Genomic DNA, 24,094 nt, shown 5'->3' on the forward strand with positions numbered 1-24,094 from the left:
CCACGTGACCCGCAATTCCACTCCGAGGTATACACTGAAGAGAAACACAGATATAAGTCTACACAAAAACACGCACATAAATGTTCATAACGAGATTATCCCTTATAGCCCAAGGATGGAAACAACCAAAATGTCCATAAACTAATGAATAATAATAATAATGAATAATACAGTGGAATTATCGGAATGGCTTATTTGGCCATAAAAAGGAGGCAGTGGTGATTCATGCTACAACACAGATGAAAGTTTGTTGGTTTTTTTTTTTTAAGATTTTATTTACTCGACAGAGAGAGAGGTCACAAGTAGGCAGAGAGGCAGGCAGAGACAGAGAGGGGAAGCAGGCTCCCCACTGAGCAGAGAGCCTGATGCAGGGCTCGATCCCAGGACCCTGGGATCATGACCTGAGCCGAAGGCAGGGGCTTAGCCCACTGAGCCACCCAGGTGCCCGAAAGTTTTTTTTTTTAAGATTTAATGTATTTATTTGAGAGAAAGAGAGAAAAAAACACAAGGAGGGGGAGGTTTCTAGCCTAGAGGGAGAAGCAGGTTCCCTGCTGAGCAGGGAGCCTGATGTGGGACTCAATCCCGGGAACCCTGGGATCATGACCCAAGCTGGAGGCAGACGCTCAACGGAGTGAGCCATCCAGGTTTCCCCAACATGAATGAACCTTGAAAGCATGTGACAAAATAAAGAGCTAGACACAAAGACCCCATGTAGTACCAATTCTTTTTATATGGAATGACCAGAATAGGCAAATTCGTAGAAACAGAAAGTAGCTTAATGATTCACCAGGAATGAAGGGATAGAATGTTCTGGAATTAGTGATGGTAACTACCCAGCATTGTCAGTAGGCTAGAAACCACGAGTCATACACTTTCAAATGATGAATTTTTTTGTTGTGTGAATTCTAGCTCATTAAAAAAAGTGATACTTAAAATAAGGTATGTGCATAAAGTTGTGTTAGCTACTGCAAAATTACCCGTAACTCACCAGTAAGGCATGCGAGCAGCCATCTTGCCATGCTTCTTTCTAGATTCCCTACAATCCAGATAGGATTGTACAGATTGTACAGATAGGAATACTAACTAATCTTTGTTCTTTTTTTCTTTTTTTTTTTTTTTAAGATTTTATTTATTTATTTGGCAGAGAGAGAGAGAGAGGCACAAACAGGGGGAGCCACTGAGGGAGAGGGAAAAACAGGCTCCCCACTGAGCAAGGAACCTGATGATCATGACCTAAGCCAAAGGAACCTGACCCTGGGATCATGACCTAAGCCAAAGGCAGACACTTAGCCGACTGAGCCACCCGCCCCAATCTTTCTTTTTTCTTTGACAAAAAAAAAAAAAAAAAAAAAAAAAAATCGTTCAGCAGTTCTTCCTCTCACTAGATTTCCGTAACTGCTTAAATACTCCTGCCAAATGCAATCACCCTGGACGCTTCACCATTCTAACATCCAGTGTCTGCAAATGATGTTGTAAAGAACCCAACAAGCAGACAAAAAGCCATCATGTGACCTTATAATGATGATCAAACTAATTACTTGCGCTGACACGTGTCACAACTGTGCTGACACCATGGGTTGAAATTTGTTTCTTTATTATGGCGAGTCCAATTTGCATTCTGGTTTCCTGTGGGAGTTGGATTGTACTCAGCCACCCCGAAGAGTCAGGGTGAGTAGCGCTGCTGAGGTCCAGGGTGTAGGTGGAACGGGTCTCAGGATGGCCAATGATTCAAGATCAGTGATGAGACCAGGGAGCACCTGCCCCAGCAGCCCTCCTCTGACGTGCTCATTGCTCAGGGTCAGGCCACGGGTTCAGCTCTGAGCAAACACATGGGTTTGGGTCGGGGCCGGGGTCAGGCTTTCCCCTCAGATTTCCTGTATCCTCAGCACCTTTCTCCCCATAGTGCAGGCTGGCAGGTGGGCGCAGGAGCTCATGGTTCTGAGCACGGCCTATTTCTTTTCTTTTTTTTTTTTTTTTTAAGATTTTATTTATTTATTTGACAGAGAGAGAGATCACAAGTAGGCAGAGAGGCAGGCAGAGAGAGAGAGAGGAGGAAGCAGGCTCCCTCCTCTGCCCTCCATCGGGCAGAGAGCCTGATGCAGGACTTGATCCTAGGACCCTGAGACCATGACATAAGCCGAAGGCAGAGGCCCAAACCCCTGAGCCCCCCAGGTGCCCACACCACCTATTTCTATCCAGTTACACCCAAAGCCTCTCATTGGTGCAGCTTAAGAAAACCCCAATGGTTTTATTGTGGTAAAAATATATGTATATATAGCACAAGATTTGCCAATTTAGCCCTTTGGATTAGTTGAGTGTATGATGCTTGGCAACCATCACTATTTGCTCTTTGCCCAATTTGCCATCACTTCAAACCATAACTCTTCACCCATCAAGCAATAATTCCCCAAGCCCTCCTCCCCACAGCCCTTGGCAGCCTCGAAGCTACTTTTTTTGAGTCTGTGAATTTGTCTCTTCTAGATATTTCATGGAAGTGGAGTCCTGTGATAGTTGGTCTCTTGTGTCTGGCTTCTTGCACTTAGCGTAACGTTTCATGCGGCAGCGTGTATCAGTCCTTTGTTCCTTCCTATGGATTGGTCATATTCTGTTGTATTTTGTTAACCCATTCATCCGTTGAAAGGTGTCTGATTTCTGTCCTTTTGGCTACTAGGCATAAAGCTGTTACAGACATTGACTTGCAAGTCCCTGCTTCAGCCCTGTTTTCAGTTCTTCTGGGTAGATACCCAGAAGCAGATAGCTGGGTCATATGGTAACTCTATGTTTAACTTCTTGGGGACCAAAGTGTTTTCCACAGTGGTCGCACTATTTTACATCTTCACCAGCAACATATGAGGGCTCTGATTTCTCCACCTCCATGCCAACACTTGTTTCCTCTTTTTATTCTCATTATTATTTTTTAAAGATTTTATTTATTTATTTGAGAAAGAGAGAGAACCCACAAGTGGGGGATGGGGAGGGGCAGACAGAGAAGGAGAGGCAGACTCCCTGCTGAGCAAAGAGCCCTACAGGGGCTCGATCCTGCCACCCTGAGATCATGACCTGAGCCAAAGGCAGACGCTTAACCCCCAGAGCCACCCAGACATCCCGGCTCCAAAATCTTAAATGCCAGGTGCTGGGCTGGGAGCCCTAGGTATGTTGTCCCATGTAAGGCTCCCAGCAACCCTCTGAGGTTTTGGAAGGTTCCACCGTTATCCCGAATGTACAGGCCAAGACAACTGCAGAAGGGGAGCAGCCAGGAGCTGACCTGGGAGCCGGCAGCCACTATCCCAGGCTGACCTGTCTACAAGCATAAAAACCACGATTACCCTCAGCGCCCCCCCCCCTTCCCAGGGCAGATGTTTTCCCCAGGCTTTGTTGTCACTGAATCTTGTAAATGGATTCGTTGCGGTGTTGGCCCTCTGCTTGCTCCTCCTGCCCTCACTTTGTGAAGTTGGCCACCCCAGCAGGAGCGGTCCTGCTGCATCAGAGAGCTGAGACCTCGGGGTTACCGCTTGGGGCCTCGCACGCGGCGGGGACTCTCTGAACACCGTGGGTTCACGTCCCGCTGACGCAAAGCACACTTCCGGGAGCAACACTGCGCAGAGCTTCCTCGGAGGCACTGTTTGCCAGATATCAAGGGTCTGAAACCTGGATCTCCTTTGAAGATTCAGGCTTAGAAAGAAATGCAGCCAGGAGCTTTTATCAGGCTGGCTAGCGGAGGCACGGGGAACCGTGGGTTGCTAGAGGTTCTGCCAGCCTGTGAGAAGAGAACTTGGAAAGAAACGTATGACTCTTTTCAAATTCTCTTGCCTTGGGATCAGGTCATAATCCTGGGGTCCTGGGATCGAGCCCTGCCTGGGGCTTCCTGCTTGGAAGGGAGCCTGCTTCTCCCTCTCCCTGCTGCTTGTGCTCTCTCTCTCTGCCAATAAATAAATAAATAAATAAATAAATAAAATCTTTTAAAAAAATTTAAAAAAGAAATGTATGGATCCAGCCTGTAGAAACAATACCTCCCCCGAGGCAAAGAAAAAAAGAGCGGCATGATGCTTGACTGATGGCACTTGTGCTAAGCAGTGGGGTGTCCCGTCATTTACATGAGCGAACATATATTTATGAACAATTATGTTGGGGGGCAGAACCAAGAACATGTGCTAAGTGCATCAAACTATAAGATCTGGGTTATCATTTTATGGATCAGAATGAGGCCAATTTTCTTAAAAACGGCGTATCAATGAAAAGATTATACATAATCTTTTCGGCTTTGGGTTTGGGAAAAGCTGAGATTTAGCTTTTTAAAAAAGATTTTATTTATTTATTTCACAGAGAGAGCAGAGTGGGGCAGGGGAAAGGCAGAGGGAGAGGGAGAAGCAGGCTTTCCGCTGAGCAGGGAGCCCCATGCAGGACTCAACTCGACCCAGGATCCCGGGATCACAACCTGAGCTAAAAGCAGATGCTTAACCAACTGAGCCACCCAGGCACCCCTAGATTCAGCTGTTCTAACAGAGATCCAAGTCAGAAGTTTATTTTGCGCTCCCTATTTCTTTCCAAGCTGATAAAATAGCTCTGCTCCATGAAATCAGTCAGGGATCTTGGTTCCTTCTGGGTGTTGGTCTTGTCTAGGTTGTTCGATGGACTTGTCACCGCCACCACAGTCCACATGACCAGGCCTGGCTGCAAGGGAGTGTGGGAAATGTAGGTTTTCTTTCTGGTCTTCTTTCTTTCTTAGGTCTTACACCTAATAAGAGTCTATCACTGTTGTGTTCATCAGCTATTGCTGTGTAACAAACAACACCCACCCACCCTGGCTGGCTCAGTTGGTAGAACATACGACCAATCTCAGGGTTGTGAGTTCAAGCCCCATGTTGGGCATGGAGCCTACTGAAAAAACGAAACCAAACCAAAAGAACTACCAATAAAAAACATTGTCTTCCTTAAGTTTCAAAGTTCTATTTCCAAATATTATTCTATTTATAAATCTGGTCAATTTTACCGCTTTTGGGGGAGGTCTTTGATGAATGGTCAACCCATCCCAGTTTCAACAACTTCATATCCCATTTAGAATCTTTATTAATTAATTTCCCTTTAATGTTCTGCTTTCACATTTTAAACTGTTCGATTTTCTTTGGAAGCTCAACAGAAGTGCCTAAGAAGTGAAACCTTCCCAGGTACTTAACTCTCATAATACATTATAAGAGTATCAAGATCTTTTAAACATTCCAGGACTCACCTAGAAAAATTATCTTGCACGTTCCAGTGAAAAATTACAAGTCTAAAATAATGGATTACTCAATTATGCACTTTATGTTGGAAGACTTACATCTACAGGATAAATCTGTCATATTTTTGCTGATGCCAAATTCTCTTAAGCATTACAAATACTTTAAATACCAAATATCCCAGATGATTCTCCCCCACCCTGCCAAATATCCCAGATGACTCTTAAACATAACACAGGAGGGCTCGGTTGGTTAAGCGTCTGCCTTTGGCTCAGATCCTGATCCCAGGATCCTGGGGTCGAGCCCTGAGCCCCGTATTGGGCTCCCTACTCAGCAGGAAGCCTGCTTCTCACTCCTCCTCTCTCTCTCTGTCTCAAATAAACAAAATAAAATATTTTTTAAAAAATATTTTTTCTATTTATTTGACAGACAGAGACCACAAGTAGGCAGAGAGGGAGGCAGAGAGAGAGGGGGAAGCAGGCTCCCCGCTGATCAGAGAGCCTGATGCAGGGCTTGATCCCAGAACCCTGGGATCATGACCTGAGCCAAAGGCAGTGGCTTAACCCACTGAGCCACCCAGGCACCCCCAAAATAAAATCTTTTTTTTTTTTTTTAAGATTTTATTTATTTAATTGACTGAGAGAGAGACCACACAAATAAATAAATAAATAAATAAATAAATAAATAAATATAACATAGGAGTACTAATTCTGTCGGTTCAATTGACTTTCTTCTTTTATATATATTTTTAACTAGCCTCCATGCCCAACTTGGGCTTGAACTCATAACCTTTGAGGTCAAGAGTCATACACTCTACTGACTGAGCCAGTGAGGTATCTTTCTTTTTTTTAATTATAAGCCTTGCTTACAGCTGGGCATTAAAACACACTTGTAAGTAAGGAAAATTTTACTGGCAAGGTGAGGTTAATTCTTGGCCAGAGGTTTGGAACTGGAACAGAGCTCTCTTTCTAGTTAAGGGGGGGAAAAAAAAAGAAAAAATTAAAATAAATTCCCCAGAAGAACACTCCAGAATGCTGGGCCCTTTTTAAATAGTTACAATAACAAAGGGGCTCATGGGCTGTGAAGCTTTGGTCCCTGGGCCCGCATCCCGGGTCAGGCTGTACCATGACCTCATATGTGTGCAATTTCACACTTGGTGAAATCAGAGGAAATCTGCGCCTGCTACCGGCCTGCTCACAGCTGGATTGGCGTCAGCTGGTCTGTCTACTGCCCAACTCCGGGTTGCATTCTTTCTCCCTCCATGAGCCTTGAGTCCCGGTGTCTGGCCTGGCTGCAGCCCGTGGAGACTAGTTCAGTGATCTCTAGTGTGTTGAAGGCATCACTCATCAGCCCTTTGCCTGGCTCTGCCCTGGCCAGGGAGCAAAAGGCAAAAGGGAGGGTTGTGATCCCAGAAATGAAAAGGCTAAAGGGAGGGTTGTGACCCCAGAAACGAACAGGGAGGTCCCAGAGGGTCCCCTGGGGACTGGAGATCAGGGATCTGGAGATTGGGATGAATCAGCTCTCACGTCGGAGTCCATGGAATGTGGGGAGGGTGCAACCAGCCTTGGTGTGTGTGTGTGTTTGTGTGTGTATTGAGTGGGGGTTGGGGGGGCTGGGAGGGTGTGGAGCTGCTGGGTTCAACTTTTCAAAAACTCCAGAGGCCCTGTCGCCAGGAGGAGGGGTAGCAAGGGGCCCAGATGGCGGGAGATCAGATAACAGGCTGGGGTGGGGGAGGGTGCTGGAGAAGGACCGTGGAAGGAGTCTGGCCATGTGACTTCAGAGCCCAGCCCTGCCCCTTTCACCCTCACCGAGAGGGGACTGAGGAGGCAGTGCAATAGCCCAGAGAAGAGCACAGGGGGCGGCAGGGTGGGGGGTGCTTTGCCTTGGTCCTGAGGGGAGGAGCTAGCTGGATGAGTCCTAATCAAGGCGAGAGGTGATCCTGCCTGACTCGGAGCCCAGTGGCCCCAGAGGTAGGGCAGATTCTGTGTATGTCTTGAGGGAAAGAAGTGGGATTTGCTGTTGGGTTGGTGTGGATGTGGTGTGGGAGAAGGGGAGAGAGAGAGAGAAAAAAATCCAGGACCAGGCAAAGGGCTTGGAACAGAGCAGCTGGTTGAACACTGGGGCCTCTTCCTGAAGGCGGCCTCAGGGGCCTGAGGTGCAGGTGGGGAGGTGGGGGAGAGTGAGGGCCCAGCAGCAGTTTGTTCTGGGCACTTGCTAGGAACTTGAAGGCGCAATGTCTTCCTAAATGTGGTAGCCATAATCTCAGAAAGAAATACATTCTCCACGGGTGCCCGGGTGGCTCAGTCAGTTAAGCGTCTGCCTTCGGCTCAGGTCATAATCCCAGATCCCTTGGATGGAGCGCCACATTGGGCTGGCTTCTCCCTCTGCCTCAGCTTGTTCTCTCTCAAAAATAAATAAATAAAATCTTAAAAAGAACACATTTTCCATAACAATCAGTATACATAAAAGTAAACAGAATTTCTTGCAGCAATGTTTACCCTTCCTATATCTGATGTACTCTGACAAATCAATTTTTTATTGTATTTCATTTTTTTTTTATTTGACAGACAGAGATCACAGGTAGGCAGAGAGAGAAGAAGGGAAGCAGGTTCCCTGCTGAGCAGAGAGCCTGACTTGGGGCTCGATCCCAGGACCCTGAGATCATGACCTGAGCTGAAGGCAGAGGCTTTAACCCACTGAGCCACCCAGGCGTCCCTATTGTATTTCATTTTTTAAAAAGATTTTATTTATTTGAGAGAGAGAGAGAATGAGAGAGACAGAGAGAGAGAGAGAGAGAGAAAGCATAGGGCGGGCAGGGAGGGGCAGGCGGAGGGAGAAGCAGACTCCAGGATCATGACCTGAGCTGAGGGCAGTCACTTAACGAACTGAGCCACCCAGCCGCCCTATTGGATTTCCATTTTTTAAAACTCCTGAGGACCCCTGCAGGCATGATGATGTCCTCAGAGAAGATGTCAAGGGCAGGGCGGCTGAGCCAGTGGCAGGAAAGTGGCAGGGACGGGCCCTGCTGGGCAGCAATGCTGTGCAAGCGTAGGGCAGGGGTGAGTAGGCTGCGGGGTGGCAGGGGTAGGCCCCTCTTACCCATCCCCCTGCAGAGATGGGCCTGGATCTGTGGCAGGGTGGAAATGACATGTGGGTCCTGCCGCCTCCCATCCGGGATCTGCACTGTGACTGCCTGTGAGTGAGTGCCCCCCCCCCATCCCTGCCAGCCAGCTCCAGGGCGGGTTCCGTGGCTGCTGTGGTTGGTAGTGGAGGAGCCTGGCTCTTTCTCTTTCCCCTCCATCATCTTCAGCATTTGGCTTTTATCCTCCAGGATGACAGCCTCCGCTGGATGTACTGTAACCTCACAGAGGCAGGAAGAAGTGGGGAGGGCAAGGCCACACAGCAGAGCTCCCTTGCCCAGACCTGACCACATGGCCACTTTTCCTGCACAGGAGCATGTGAGTGCAAGCATCCAGCAAAGGAGAACAGGTGAGCCATGGCTGGCGGTCTCTACTTCACCTCCTGTGGCTGGAGCATTGCTGCCCCGACCAGAAAGATAGGGGTTCCGTTAGCCAGGAAGGGGGAATGGTCGGCAAGTAACAGATCTGCTGTGTTAGGACCTGGGCGACAGCAGCATTCTTTACTAATGCCACAGTCCGGCATCGCTCTGTCATTACTGATTTTGGCTGGCCACCGGAGGGGGCTTCAGGAGCACCCTGTGAGCCCGTTGGATGAATGATGGGGAGACAAGGCAGACCTGAGGAAGAGTAGGAAAGGATCGGAAGATGCTTGGCAGTGGGAGAGGGAGAGCGAGAGGGAGACACCCCACTGAGCAGGGAGCCCCACCCAGACTCGAACCCAGGACCCTGGGATCATGACCAGAGCCCAAGGCAGACGCTTAAAGGACTCAGCCACTCAGATGCCCCTTATGTTTGTTTAGAAGTAAACACACATACATACATGCAGTCATTGACTGGTAGGGTTTCCCAGGAGACAGACTCCGAGCTGGGATCTGCAGCCAGAGAGGACGGTTAGCGGGGAGTGCTCTAGGACACGTCTGTGAGGAAGAGAGGGGGCAGGGCTGGTGCTGGGAGAAGCTGATACGGTCACATCTAGGGTCTCAGTCCATCTGATGGGGAACCTGGAACTGGAATGGCCCTTCTGGGTTGTTCCTCGCTGAGGCATGGAGTCAGGTTTTTGTCCCTCTTACTGCCCAGACGCAGAACGTGGGCTGCCCCTCGGAAAGAAGCATGAGCTTGAGCAAGATGGTTCTCTACTGCTGACGGTCTTTCCCAGACAGAGGCACAGCTGGAAGCCATGTGCCATGAGCCACTAGCAGTCGTGGAAAGAATGCCTCCACCCTGAAGAGGAGATCTGGGCTGTATATTAGAGGGTCCACTCCACTCCACTTTTCTACCTAATATCAATAGGTGCGAACAATTCCACAATAAACCTTTTTTTAAAAAAAGGTTTTATTTATTTATTTGTCAGAGAGAGAGAGAGAGAGAGCACAAGCAGGGGTAATAGCAGGCTCCCTGCCGAGCAAGGAGTCCGATGTGGGACTTGATCCCAGGACCCTGGAATCACAACCCGAGCTGAAGGCAGACGCTTAACTGACTGAGCCACCCAGACTTCCTCATAATAAACATTTGTTTAAAAATATTTTATTTATTTCTTTGAGAGAGACAGAGAGCGCACTCGTTCCGGCGGGGAACAGAGGGAGAGGGATGAGCAGACTCCCCACTGAGCAGGGAGCCAGACATGGGGCTCAATCCCAGAATGTGGGATCATGACCCAGCTGAAGGCAGCTACTTAACTGACTGAGCCACCCAGGCTCCCCTCCACAATAAAAAATTTTAAAGGGCTTTTTTTTTTTTTTTTTTTAATGTAACCTCTACACCCAGTATGGGGCTTGAACTTAAAACCCCAAGATCAAGAATCACATGCTCTACTGACTGAGCCAGACAGGCAGGCTCCGCTCCACAATTTAAAAAAAAAATTTTTTTTAAAGAAAAAGTTTAAAAAAATTTTTTTATTTTTATTTATTTATTTGACAGAGAGCAATCACAAGTAGGAGGAGAGGCAGGCAGAGAGAGAGAGAGGAGGAAGCAGACTCCCCACTGAGCAGAGAGCCCGCTGCAGGGCTCGATCCCAGGACCCTGGGATCATAACCTGAGCCAAAGGCAGATGATTAACCCACTGAGCCACCCAGGCACCCCTCCACAATAAAAATTTAAGAAAATCTATTAATGTAGTCATAACTAAATAAAAATCTTAAAAAAAAGAAAATCTATTCATGTAATATGCCATATTAACAAATTACAGGAGGAGAAACATTGGATGAAATTCAACTCTCATTTATAATAAAACTTTTGTGACCCAACTAGAGAGAAAGGGGAATCATCAACCTGATATAAGGAGACTGCCTATAAGAAATACCAAAGTTGGGGCACCTGGGTGGCTCAGTGGGTTAAGCCACTGCCTTCGGCTCAGGTCATGATCTCGGGGTCCTGGGATTGAGCCCCGCATGGGGCTCTCTGCTCAGCAGGGGGCCTGCTTCCCTTCCTCTCTGCCTGCCTCTCTGCCTGCTTGTGATCTCTCTCTGTCAAATAAATAAATAAAAATCTTTAAAAAATTAAAAAAAAAAGAAATACCAAAGTTAATTAGAAAAATTCCCTGCAAAGATCCAAGAGGAAATTTTAGCAAGTCAGCTAGATGTAAGACCAACCTTCAAAAAAAAAAAAAAAAAAAAAAAGCACTCTGATAATAAAGGCAATGACCAATTAGAAAGTATAATTCGTAAGAAAAGAGTCCATTCTCTTATACAACAAAAAAGTAAGATGCATCAAATGCCAGGAAAGGATGTCTGAGCTCATTTTGGAATAAATGATGAGACCTAATTAAAGGATGACAGAGGTGACCTAAACAAGGAGACAGATACTAAGTCATACAGTAGTTAAGGTGAATGATTTAGAAAGGCACAAAAAGACAGCTATTGTCAGATTCTACTTATATGAGGAGCCCAGAATAGGCAAATTTACATAGAGAGAAGGTAGAGAAGAGAGGCTGTTGGGGAGGAGGTCGGAGAAGCTATTGTTTAATGGGTACATTAAATTAATTAATTACTTACTTAAATGTAAATGTTTGGGATGATGAAAAAGTGCTGGAAAGGATAGTGGTACTTCTCCAACATTGTGAATGTACTTAACGCCACTGAATTGTACACTCAAAAATGGTTAAAGGGCGACTCAGTCGTAGAGCGCGCAACTCTTGATCTCAGGGTTAAGTTTGAGCCCATGTTGGGTGTACAGATTACTAAGAAAAAAAAAGAGTTAAAAATGGAAATTTTATGTTCTGTTTATTTTGCCACAATAAAATAAAAAGTTTCAGGGAAATGACTTCTGAAGAAACTGTGCAAAAAGAAAAAAAAATCAGATATACATAAAGCAATAGGGATATGTGTACAAAATGTAAGCTGAATGAAAAAAAAAAAGTAAGTTGCAAAAGGTCCAGGAATTATGGCATTCTCTATGAAAATTAGGCTGTGAAGATTTGTGAAGTTTTGGCTGGCTGTTATAGATACTCAAAATCATGGTAATTTAAATAAGATACAAGTTTATTTCTCTCTTGGGTAAAATTCTGTTGTGGGCTGTTCAGTTGGGCATAGTGGCTCCACCATTATCTAAGGTCTAGGCTGCTCCCGGCTTCTCATTCTACCAACCTTAGGATGTGGCTCTCGTCCTCATGGCCCACGATGTAGCTCCAGCTGTCACATCTACCTTCCCAGAAGCAGGAATGTTAAAGAGGAGATGGAAAGGGCATGCTTCCCCAACCGTGTCAGAAGTTGCACACATCACTTTCCCTTACATTGCATTAGCTGGAACTTTGTCACATGACCATACTTGGCTACAAGGAAAGTTTGGAAATGTGTTTTTTATACCAGGAAAACTTGTAACCAGAGATATGGAGGAAAGGGACACTGGAGGACATTGAGTAGTTAAGTTAATACACACTGTCCATGAGAGAGACTGCTAAATTCATCAGGTCTCTCAAAATCCATTTTCCCTTTTAGAAATAAAAACCCTCGAGTCTGAGTTGGCTACCCAGCCACAGACTACATTTCCCAGCCTCCTCTGCATCTAGATGTGCCACGTGACTAAGTTCAGGCCAACGGGATGTAAAGAGAGATACTGTGTGCAATTTCTAGTTCATCTCCTTAAAAGCAAAGCCAATCTCCTATACTTCCCCTCTTCTTCCTCCCCAATGGATGGGAAGTAGCAGTTCCAATTTATTATTATTATTTTTTTTTTAGAGAGAGAGAGAGGGAGGGGTTGGGGAGGACAAAAGGAGAGGAAGAGAGAGACTCTTGGGTAGACACCCCACTGAGTGTGAAGCCCCATGCAGGGCTCGATCTCACCACCCTGAGATCATGACCTGAGTCGAAGACAAGAATCCTCTGCTTAACTGACTGAGCCACCCAGGTGCCCCTAGGAAATAGGGCATATGCCCAAGATGGTAAAATGGACAGATCAAGGATCAGAGCCATCTCCTTTTCCTGGACTGCCCACCAGCCTATAAAATATTAGATGGGGGATGAGCTTCCATGTCGCTTGGGGTCCTGTGTTTTAGAGGCTCTTACAACAACCTGGTCTGCATCTGACTTAATATAGAAATTGATACCAGAAGTGGGGTGCTGATGTGAAAAATAAAAGTCTAAGAGGTGCTGCCGGTGGCAGAGACCAGCTACGGCAGGATGAGAAGCCGGTGACTTTTATTACATCAGGAGGGAAAAAGGATTGTAGAGCTCTCTTGTTTGATAATGAGGTTAGCAGGTGACTGTTCACCTGAGCCTATAGCTCAGTGTTAGTGTGGAGTCTGCCCTTTTCTGCTTTTTGCAGAACGCCGTGTACTCCTGCCATTCAGATCTGTTCGCTAAAGCTTTGGTACAGTGTCTCCAGGAGACAGCGGAAGGCTATCCTGCTGCAAACTTCATATGGAAGATGCTGGCCTCACACCCAGATTACTGATACCGATGGCTTCGAGGTCACAGCCTTTCAGTGGGGGAGAGAGGGTTGGACTGCGGAGTCAGAGAGATAAAAAAGGAGGTTCCGTGTATTTTAGAAGGGTAACTCAAAAAAGTTCGGGGGCTTGGCTACAAAGAACTGAATGGGGAACTCTGAGGAAAAGACCATAGCAGGTCTGGGGCTTCAGTCTTTATTTTATTTACTTGTTTAATTTTAAAGATTTAATAAGTATTTTTAATTTATTTGAGAGAGCGACTGAGAGAGCAAGAGAGTGCAAGCATAAGCAGGGGGAGGGGCAGAGGCAGAAGGAGAGGGAGGGGAAAGGATCTCAAGCAGACTCCGTGTTGAGCGTGGAGTCTGATGTGGGGCTCGATCTCACAACCCTGAGATCGTGACCCTGAGATCATGACGTAAGCTGAAACCAAGAGTCAAACACCTAACCCACTGAGCCACCCAGGCACCCCAAGTCTTCTATCTTTAGAAGGGTTTCTTGCAAGGTTGACCCTTGACTGGCATCTAGAAATTTGGCTTCTGGAGGTGTCCCCACCGTTCCCTAACAATGTGTCTTGTGCTGAATGTAGCATGTACCTAATTCCTAGCATGAAACAAAATTCCAGAAGGAAAGTAACATAAACCAGTGGGCAACCCTCTGGTGTTTTCAGCTGGGGAGGCCAGCAACGCTTCTGATTCTGGGAGCAGTTCTGAAAAATGCAGACCACCTATGTCTCTCCCCCAACTCTGGTACCTCCTCAGGGGCCAAGCTTGTGTTTTTCCTTTTTTGTTACAACATCAGTGTGGCTCATTTGGTTATCATCACTTTACATTTCTTCCCCTGAACTTTTTTGTTTTTTAATGGAGGTAAAATTCACTTAATACTTTGTACTCTATGTTAGCCATTTAAAAATGTTCAATTGTGAGGTGCCTGTGTGGCTCAGTGGGTTAAAGCCTCTGCCTTCGGCTCAGGTCATGATCTCAGGGTCCTGGGATTGAGCCCCGCATCAGGCTCTCTGCTTGTCGGGGAGCCTGCTTCCCCCTCTCTCTCTGCCTGCCTTTCTGCCTACTTGTGATCTCTCTCTGTGTCAAATAAATAAAATAAAAAATCTTTATAAATGTTCAATTCAGGGCTCCCGGGTGGCTCAGTGGGTTAAAGCCTCTGCCTTCAGCTCAGGTCATGATCCCGGGGCGCTGGGATCGAGCCCCGCATCAGGCTCTCTGCTCAGCTGGGAGCCTGCTTCCTCCTCGCTCTCTGCCTGCCTCTCTACCTACTTGTGATCTCTATCTGTCAAATAAATAAATAAAATCTTTTTTAAAAAATGTTCAATTCAGTGGCGCCTGGGTGGCTCAGTGGGTTATGCGACTGCCTTCGGCTCAGGTGGTGATACTGGGGTCCTGGGATGGAGGGACCAGGGAGCACCAGGCTCCCTGCTCAGCCAGGAGTCTGCTTGTCCCTCTCCCTCCTCCCTGCTCCTTCTCTCTCCCTCTCTCAGCCTCTCTCTCTTTCAAATAGATAAATAAAATCTTTAAAAATGTGCAGTTCAGTGGCTTTGGGTATACTCACAGCATTGTACAAGCATCTTCACCATATTGTTCCAGAACATTTCATCCCTCCATAAAGAAACTACCAATAAGCACTCTCCCGGCCACCGCCCCCACCCCCATCCCCTGGCAACCACTAGTCTATTTTCTTTCCCTATGGATTTTACTATTCTGGGCATTTTATGGAAATGGAATCATATCATACGTTGCTTTCTTTCGTTGAGCATAAGCTTTTCAAGGTGGGTTCATGTTATAGAGTGGCTCTGTATCTCATTCCTCCCCACCTCCAATCCTTTTTCTGGTTGAATAATATTCCATGTTATGGATATATTTCATTTGGTTTATCTGTTCATCACTTGATACACATTTGGGTTGCTTCCACTTCTTAGCTATTATAAATAAGGCTGCTCTGAACATTCACGTGCAAGTTTTTGGGTAAACACATTTTCAAGGCTCCTAGGTATACGTGTAGGAATGAAATCGCCAGGTCATATGGTAATTCTGTTTAACTTTTGGGAGAACTCTTTCCAAAGCAGCTGCACCATTTCACATGCCCACAGACCCACAGTGCCTGAGGTTCCAATTTTTCACATCACCACCAACATTTGTTATTTTCCATGCTTTTGCTCATAGTCATCTTAGTGGGTGTAAAGTGGTGTCTCATTGTGGTTTTGATTTGCATTTCTTTAATGACTAATGATGATGAACATATTTCCGTATATTTATCAACCACTTGTACATCTTCTTTGCAGGAGTATCTATTCGTATCCTTTGCCCATTTAAAAACTGGTCTATTTTTTCCTGGTTGAGTGTGAGAGTTCTTTCTATATTCTGGATAGTAGGCTTTTATCAGATAACGGTTTGCAAATATTCTTTTCCATTCTGTAGGTTGTCTTTTCACGTTCTTGATGGTGTCCTTTTTTTTTTTTTTAAGATTTTATTTATTTATTTGACAGAGATCACAAGTAGGCAGAGAGGTAGGCAGAGAGAGATGGAGAAGCAGGCTCCCTGCTGAGCAGATGGCCGGATGCGGAACTCAATCCCAGGACCCTGGGATCATGACCTGAGCTGAAGGCAGAGGCTTTAACCCACTGAGCCACCCAGGCGCCCTTGATGGTGTCCTTTGATGCACATCAGTTTTTAACTTGGAGGAAGTCCAATTTATCTAGCTTTTCCCTTCTGTGGCTTGTGCTTTTGGTGCCATATCTAAGAATCAATCGCCAAATCCAAGGTGAAAAAGATTGTCTCCTCTATTTTCTTCTAAGAACTTTATAGTTTTGGCTCTTAGATTTGTCTTTGATCCACTGCAAGTTGATTTTTGTATATGGTGTGAGGTAAGGATTCGATTTCATTCTTTTACACAGTCATTCAGTTGTCCCACACCACTTGCTGAAAAAGCAATTCTCTTCCCATTGGATGGTATTGATACCCTTGTAGGAAATCAACTGACTGAAGATGAGGTTTTTTTGGACTCTCAATTTTATCCCATTTATCTATATGTCTATCCTTATCACCCTGTTTTGATTACTGTAGCTTTGCACTGTCTTGAAACTTGAAAGTGTGAATCCTATAATTTTATTCTTTTTAAAGATTACTTTTGCAATTGGGACCCCCTGCAATTCCATATGAATTCTAGGATAACCCTGTCCATTTCTGCAAAAAGGGGTAGCTGGAATTTTGATAGGGATTATATTGAATCTGTAGATCAGTTTGGAGAGTATTGTCATCTTAACAATATTGTCTTCCAATCAGTGAACCTGGGGTATCTTTCCATTTATTTATGTCTTCTTTAATTTCTGTCTGGAATGTTTGGTAGTTTTCAGTGTACACGTCTTTCACTTCCTTGGTTAAACTTATTTCTATGTATTTTATTCATTTTGATGCTATGGTAAATAGAATTATTTTCTTAATTTTGTTTTCAGATGATCATTGGTAACATATAAAAATTCATGTGAAGGGAAGCCTGGGTGACTCTGTCAGTTAAGCTGCTGCCTTCAGCTCAGGTCACGATCCCAGGGTCCTGGGACCAAGTCCCGCATCGGGCTCCTTGCTCAGTGGGGAGCCTGCTTCTCTCTCTGCCTCTGCCTGCCACTCTGCCTGCTTGTGCACTTGCTCACTCTCTCTCTTTCTGACAAATAATAAAATCTTTTAAAAAAAGAATAAAAGGGGGCGCCTGGGTGGCTCAGTGGGTTAAAGCCTCTGCCTTCGGCTCGGGTCATGATCCCAGGGTCCTGGGATCGAGCCCCGCATTGGGCTCTCTGCTTAGCAGGGAACCTGCTTCCCCCTCTCTCTGTCTCTGCCTGCCTCTCTGCCCACTTGTGGTCTCTGTCTATCAAATAAATAAATAAAATCTTTAAAAAAAAAAAGAATAAAAGCCATCTGTGGCAAAAAAAATTTTTTTTCAAGTGAAAAAAAATTTTTTTTAAAAGCTTTTATTTACTTATTTGACAGACAGAGATTACAAGTAGGCAGAGAGGCAGTCAGAGAGAGGAGGAAGCAGGCTCCCTGCTGAGCAGAGAGCCCGATGTGGGGCTCGATCCCAGGACCTTGGGATCATGACCTGAGCTGAAAGCAGAGGCTTTAACCCACTGAGCCACCCAGGCGCCCCTCAAATGAAATTTTATATTGATCTTGTACCCTGTAACTTTCCTGAATTGAGTTATTAAATCATTAGGTCTAATAGTTTGTGTGTATGTGTGTGTGTGTGTGTGTGTACGCACGCACTTTCAAATTCCAAATTATTTAAAAATTCTCCACACTTGATCTTAGCCAAAAAGCCAAAAAGTGATTATTTTTAAATTCTCATTCAAACTTTTCATCCAGAAGGGTTAAATGCAATAAGGGACAAAAGCATTTTCACAGAAAAAGGTTTTTATGGCATCCATCTGGGTTTGCATCTTGGTTGAGGCATTTTTAATTTGGACCTGACAAGATTTTAGTTCTTCTATCACTGCAGTAAGGGATTCTCTAGTGTTTCCTCTGCTTTTTTTCAAGAGAAAAACATTTTTATAGAAGTTAATGAGAAAGACACACCATGGGGCACCTGGGTGGCTCAGTTGGTTAAGCATCTGCCTTCGGCTCAGGTCATGATCTCAGGGTCCTGGGATCGAGCCCCACATCGGGCTCCCTGCTCAGCAAGGGGTCTGCTTTTCCCTCTCCTCTGCCTCCTTCTTCCTGCAGCTCTCTTTGCTTGCACTCTGTCAAATTAATAAATAAAATCTTAAGAGAGTGACAGAGAGAAAGACACACCATATCCAGGAATTGGTCAAGATGAAAACCTGAATATTCAACAATTTTCAAATCATTTTATATAGCCCCTACCCCTTTTGTCCTGATCATTTATCCAGTAAGCAGCCTGGAGAAGATCAAGCCTGTTCTAAGAACCTGTGGTATTTAGTAATCAAGCAGCCTTCCTGAGGGGCAGGTATCAGGGGAAAGACCACAGAAGTAGAGTCAGACTATGAGTCCTTGTTGTAAACTGCCACTAATTGGGAAAACAGAATACAAGGCAACAGCTGTGCAACATCCACCCAGACTGATCCAGAGTCCAATGTGTTAGAAGTGCCCAAAGGGGGTCACAGTCCCTGTGATGAGCCCTCCCCCAGCTTGCAGCTCTCGGCAGCAGTCACAAGATAGAACTGCATTGGATGTTAGGATCTACATCAGAAATAGAGAGCTGAGCAGTAGCTTTATTTTAGATGGTTCTATCTGAAAGCAGCCTTTTCCTGTGGGCATTCTTATGTGACCCAGGTGGTCCAGCCAGCGTCCGTACCGCACGCAGTTCAGGGTCCCACAGAGGGCTGTTTTACACCTGCCAACGTCCCAGAGTGAAGCTCTGTTCACTGAGCAGTTTGTGCTGTGAACGAAACAGTCCCCCGCAGACCATATCAGGTTTTGGCTTAGAGTCAGGTCTGGGCAATTCGGAGCTGCAAATGCCCGAATCCAGAAAAGCCAGAGGCTTCTCTTCCGCAGCAGCATAGCTGTGTGGGAGAACCGGAAGATCTGGTTCCAAGTCCAGAGGATGAGAAATGCTTTCCTAAGTCCTTTTTTCCTTATCAGTCTTAAAGCTTAGATGGCCTTGCTCAAAGGGAAGGTACATACTCCTTCAGGAGAGTGAGAAGCCAAGCCACGGACTGGGAAAATAATATTTGTGAAAGACATTTCTGATCAACAACTGCCATCCAAAATATATACGGAATTCTTCAATCTCAATGAGAAAAATGAACAATCTGATTCAAAAATGAACAAGAGAAGATATACAGATGGCAGATAAGTATCTAAGATGCTTGACATCGTATGTCATTGGGGAAATGCAAATTCAAGCAACAATGGGCTACTAATACACACCTATTATTATTATTGGTGCAAAAAAGGTAGTTTGATTAAAGCATGGGGACAGGACCCGTGAGCAAAAAGGGCTTCCAACTACACACCTATCAGAACATCCCAAATTGAGGGGCACCTGGGTGGCTCAGTGGGTTAAAGCCTCTGCCTTCGGCTCAGGTCATGTTCTCAGGGTCCTGGGATCGAGCCCCCTCATCAGGCTCTCTGCTCAGCAGGGAGCCTGCTTCCTCCTCCTCTCTCTCTCTGCCTCCCTCTCTGCCTACTTGTGATCTCTGTCAAATAAATGAATATAATCTTAAAAAAAAAAAAAAAAAGAACAGCCCAAATCCAGAACACTGACAACGCCACATGCTGTCTAGGGTGTGGAGGAACAGGAACTCCCATTTGTTGCTGGTGGGAATGCACATCAGGGTCTAGCCACTTTGGAAGGTAATCTCTGACAAAATTAAACATGCTCTTACCCTATAATCCTGTTATCAAGCCTCTTGGCATTTACCCCAGAGAGTTGAAAACTTCTGTCCACACACAAAAACTTGCACACGGATGTTTTATAGAGGCCTTACTCATAACTCCTTAAACTTGGAAGCAATCAATCAAGGATTCACCTCCTGGTTAAGTAAACTGTGGTCCATCCAGACAATGAAATATTATGTAGGGCTAAAAAGAAATGAGCTATCAGGCCAAGAAAAGACATGGGTGAACCAAAAGCACATTTAAAAAAAAAAGATTTTATTTGTTTGACAGAGTGAGAAATCACAAGTAGGCAGAGAGGCAGGCGGGGGGGGGGGGGCAGACTCCCTGCTGAGCAGAGAATCCGATGCAGGGCTCCATCCCAGGACCCTGAGATCATGACCTGAGCTGAAGACAGAGGCCCAACCCGTTGAACCACCCAGGCACCCTCCAAAACTGCATATTACTAAGTGAAAGAAAACAACCTAAAAAAGGCACAGTGCCTCCCTGGCCAAAAGTTTTGTTTTGTTTTAAGATTTTTTTTTTTTTTTTAATTTATTTGTCAGAGAGAGAGCGTGAACACAGGCAGACAGAATGGCAGGCAGAGGCAGAGGGAGAAGCAGACTCCCTGCCGAGCAAGGAGCCCGATGTGGGACTCGATCCCAGGATGCTGGGATCATGACCTGAGCCGAAGGCAGCTGCTTAACCAACTGAGCCACCCAGGTGTCCCTGTTTTAAGATTTTTATTTAATTTATTTCTTTGAGAGAGAAAGAGAGTTATCACAAATTGGGGGTAAGGGCAGAGGAAGAAGCAGACTCCCCAATGCACAGGACTCCATGGTAAGTCCCTGGTATCATGACCTAAGCCTAAGCCAGATGCTTAACTGATTGAGCCACCCAGGTGTCCCAAAAACGTCTTTTAAGCTCTCAACATGTGGTAATATACAGAAAAAAAACCAAGATACACACACACACACACACACACTTGTGTGTGTGTGTGTGTGTGTGTGTGTGTATTACATGTATTACATGTATACATATACATTGATCACTGGTTTTTTTAATCCTACTTCTTGATGAAATGGCCACCAAATACAAAGCCATTTTTCAAACTTCCCTTTTCTTTTAGATATAATTGCTGAATAATGTTGTACCACGAATTTCTCCCTCCCCCCCCCCCCCCGCCCCTCTCATTGCAAGTTTACTCAGATCCCTAGAAGTAAAATTAGCACTGGGGCACCGGGCTGGCTCAGTTGGTACAGCACACGGCTCTCAATCTCGGGATGGTGAGTTCAAGTCCCATGCTGGATAGCCTACTTGAAAGGGAAGAAAAAGGTAAATTCGGCATCTACAGGGCTAACATGCTGGCTGCTCAGAGATCCCAGCTAGACTAGGTGGGGGTTCTGTGGTCTCCTTACTGAAGAGATGGGGTCCCCCCCCATCTTTCAAAGAACTCTGGTTTATCTAAAGCTTTGATCCCCCCAGGGAATGGATTTAACCAGCTGTCTTCTCCCTTGGAGGAGAGAGCAAGGCAAACCTTTAAACTTTTTAGTTCAACTAAAGCCCATCTTTGGGGGATGCGGCCCCTTTCTGGCGTAAGGTGGGAGGAGAAACTCCACTACAAACTCAGGTTTATTGTCTTTGACCCCTAACTTTTGGGGGAATGTTTGCGCCTTTCCCTCTCCTGTCTGGAATTAAAGTGGAAAACACCAAAGGCATCACCAGGCTTAAGGATTTTCCTCACTATAGCTGGCATCTGCCCAAGTCAGCCAGGTCCCCAAGGGTTGGACCTATTGTTTTAATTCCCTAGCTAACTTTTCCCTCTTCCAACAGACAGCACCTGGGCTGTTTCAGACCATGGATAATGGAACTCCGTGGCCACCAGGCACCAGGGTCTCGTCATCCCTCACGGTTCTTCCTTTCCCCCAAATTATGTTGTGGCCATATTTGAATCAGGATCCTTCTAGAAGTCCCACCGCTACCACCACTATGTGGGTTTGTGTGTGTATAATCCTAGGAGTATCTCATGCTCAGATATTTGCTGAAGGACTCATAAAACTCAGGATGTAGTTGTACTCGCCCCTGGGATTTTCTACAGGGGTGCGGTTGTATGCACATCTGGGTCATAAGGGACAAAGATACAGACACTGGAGGGTTATATGCAGGTTCCTTGGGTCCTCCCCCTCCTCAGAGGGGTCCTGCCAAATGCACTCTTGACCCAGCAACAAAAGTGGAGCCCCAGATGTGTGATGCCCAGGGAAGCTCATCAGAGACTCACGCAGTTGGTCCTAGAGACACCTTCTTTCTGCCTGGCTAGTACCCAAACTCCAGACCCCCAAAAGACAGCACGTATTCAGCACAAATCATACTGTTCACACAAATAGTCTAAGAGCCACATATCAGTTAGGTAATGGTGGGAACACTTCCAAAATTCGAGTTCCCAGATGCAGTCTAAGGGCCCACCTTGCAAATAGGCCTTTTTTTTTTTTCCCTCAAGATTTTATTATTTATTTGACAGGTAGAGAAAGACAGTGAGAGAGGGAACACAAGGCAGGGGAGAGGGAGAAGCAGACTTCCCGCCGAGCAGGGAGCCCGACATGGGGCTCGATCCCAGGACCCTGGGATCATGACCCGAGCTAAAGGCAGACGCTTAATGACTGAACCACCCCTAAACAGGCCTTTTTTGTTGTTTTTTTAAGATTTACTTGTTAGAGGGAGAGAACACAAGCAGGGGGAGTGGCAGGCAGAGGGAGAGGGAGAAGCAGGTTCCCTGCTGAACAGGGAGCATGACACGGGGCTCAATCCCAGACCCTGGGATCATGACCTGAGCCGAAGGCAGACGCTTAACCAATTGAGCCACTCAGGTGCCCCAACAAACAGGCCTTTCTTTCTCTCTCTCCTTCTTCCCTCCCTTCCTTCCTTCTTTGTTTCCTCCCTCCCTCTTTCCCTTTCCTTTCCTTTCTCCCTTCCTTTTTTCTTTTCCTTTCTTTCTAAGAGAGGTGGGAAGGGGTGGGGGGAGAGAGAGACTCTTCAACAGGCTCCACGCCCAGGGTGGTGCTCGATCTCATGACCCTGAGGTCATGACCTGAGCCGAAATCAAGAGTCAGATGTTTGGGGTGCCTGGGTGGCTCAGTGGGTTAAAACCTCTGCCTTTCACTCGGATCATGACCCCAGGGTCCTGGGATTGAGCCCCACAGTGGACTCTCTATTCAGCAGGGAGCCTGCTTCCCTTCCTCTCTCTGCCTGCCTACCTCTCTGCCTACCTGTGATCTCTGTCAAATAAATAAAATTTAAAAAAAAAGAGTCAGATGCTTAGTCGACTGAGCCAACCCAGAGCCTTTTCAATAGGCGTTTATAAGGCAGGGCCACCTAGCTTAGCCCTTTGGGGGTAGTTTGAATTGACGTGACCATCGTGATTTGGGTGGTTATATTGTAGTTATGCAGGAGAATGTCCTCAGATGTAGAGAACACCTACGAAAGAATTTTGCAGTGATGCTGGAAATGTACCACATGTTTCAGGGGGGGAAGAGCTTTGTGCCATACCCATACAGTCTCTGCTATGTTTGAGACTGTTTCAAAATAAAAACATATTAAAAAAAACAATATGGGAGAGGGGAGAATCAATGGGGATGTGGGCTTAGGATGGGCCGTAAGTTGATAAGACTGGTGCTGGGGAATAGAAACATGGTTAGAACACTCATCTCTCTGCTTCTCTATGTATTTCGAATTCTCCATAACCAAATAAAACAAGTGAAAACCCGTCACCAAAGATGCTTCTGAAATGTGGTTCTTTCTGGAAGAGGAGGGAAATTGCACTGGAGGATACTATGTATTTGTCTTCTAACTCTTCTATACACCAATACACACCAGAAAACGAGATAAGCAAAATAAATACAAAATCACCACAACCAGAGATCACCATTGCACTAGCGCTGTAACACTGTAGCTAATATATATATATTTTTAAATTATTTTAAGTAAGCTCCACACCCAACCTGGGGCTTGAACTCATGACCCTGACATCAAGAGTCACATCTCTACAGACTGAGCCGCCAGGTGCCCCTACAGGTAATATTCTTTTTCTTCTGAATATAAATACATACATATCTATATACACACGCATATCCAGAAGGTCACCCAGGATATAAGTAATCATATGTACATGTGCATGCATAAAGTGGTATCATCAACTTTGGCGTGCGCGCACACACACACACCATATAACATATGCCAAAATTGAGAGGCGCCTGGGTGGCTCAGTGGGTTGAAGCCTCTGCCTTCGGCTCAGGTCATGATCCCAGGGTCCTGGGATCGAGCCCCGCATCGGGCTCTGCTCTGTGGGAAGCCTGCTTCCTCCTCTCTCTCTGCCTGCCTCTCTGCCTACTTGTGATCTCTGTCTGCCAAATAAATTAACTTAAAAAAACCTTTAATATGCCAAAATCGAATTACATAGCTACATTTTTTTTAAGGCAGTGGTCTGCACCTTTTCCTTCCTAGATGTTTCCCATATTCCTCATATCCAAA

The 24,094-nt window shown here is 45.8% G+C and overlaps 1 protein-coding gene across 2 annotated transcripts in view; it reads right to left on the reverse strand.

Moving 5' to 3' along the window:
* The window catches only part of FBXO17 (F-box protein 17), a 99,971-nt gene that overhangs the window by 35,326 nt on the left and 40,551 nt on the right, over window positions 1-24,094 (reverse strand). The gene's annotated exons all lie outside the window — the stretch shown is intronic.

The sequence above is a fragment of the Mustela nivalis genome (assembly GCF_964662115.1).
Source record: "Mustela nivalis genome assembly, chromosome: 18".
Taxonomy (NCBI): domain Eukaryota; kingdom Metazoa; phylum Chordata; class Mammalia; order Carnivora; family Mustelidae; genus Mustela; species Mustela nivalis.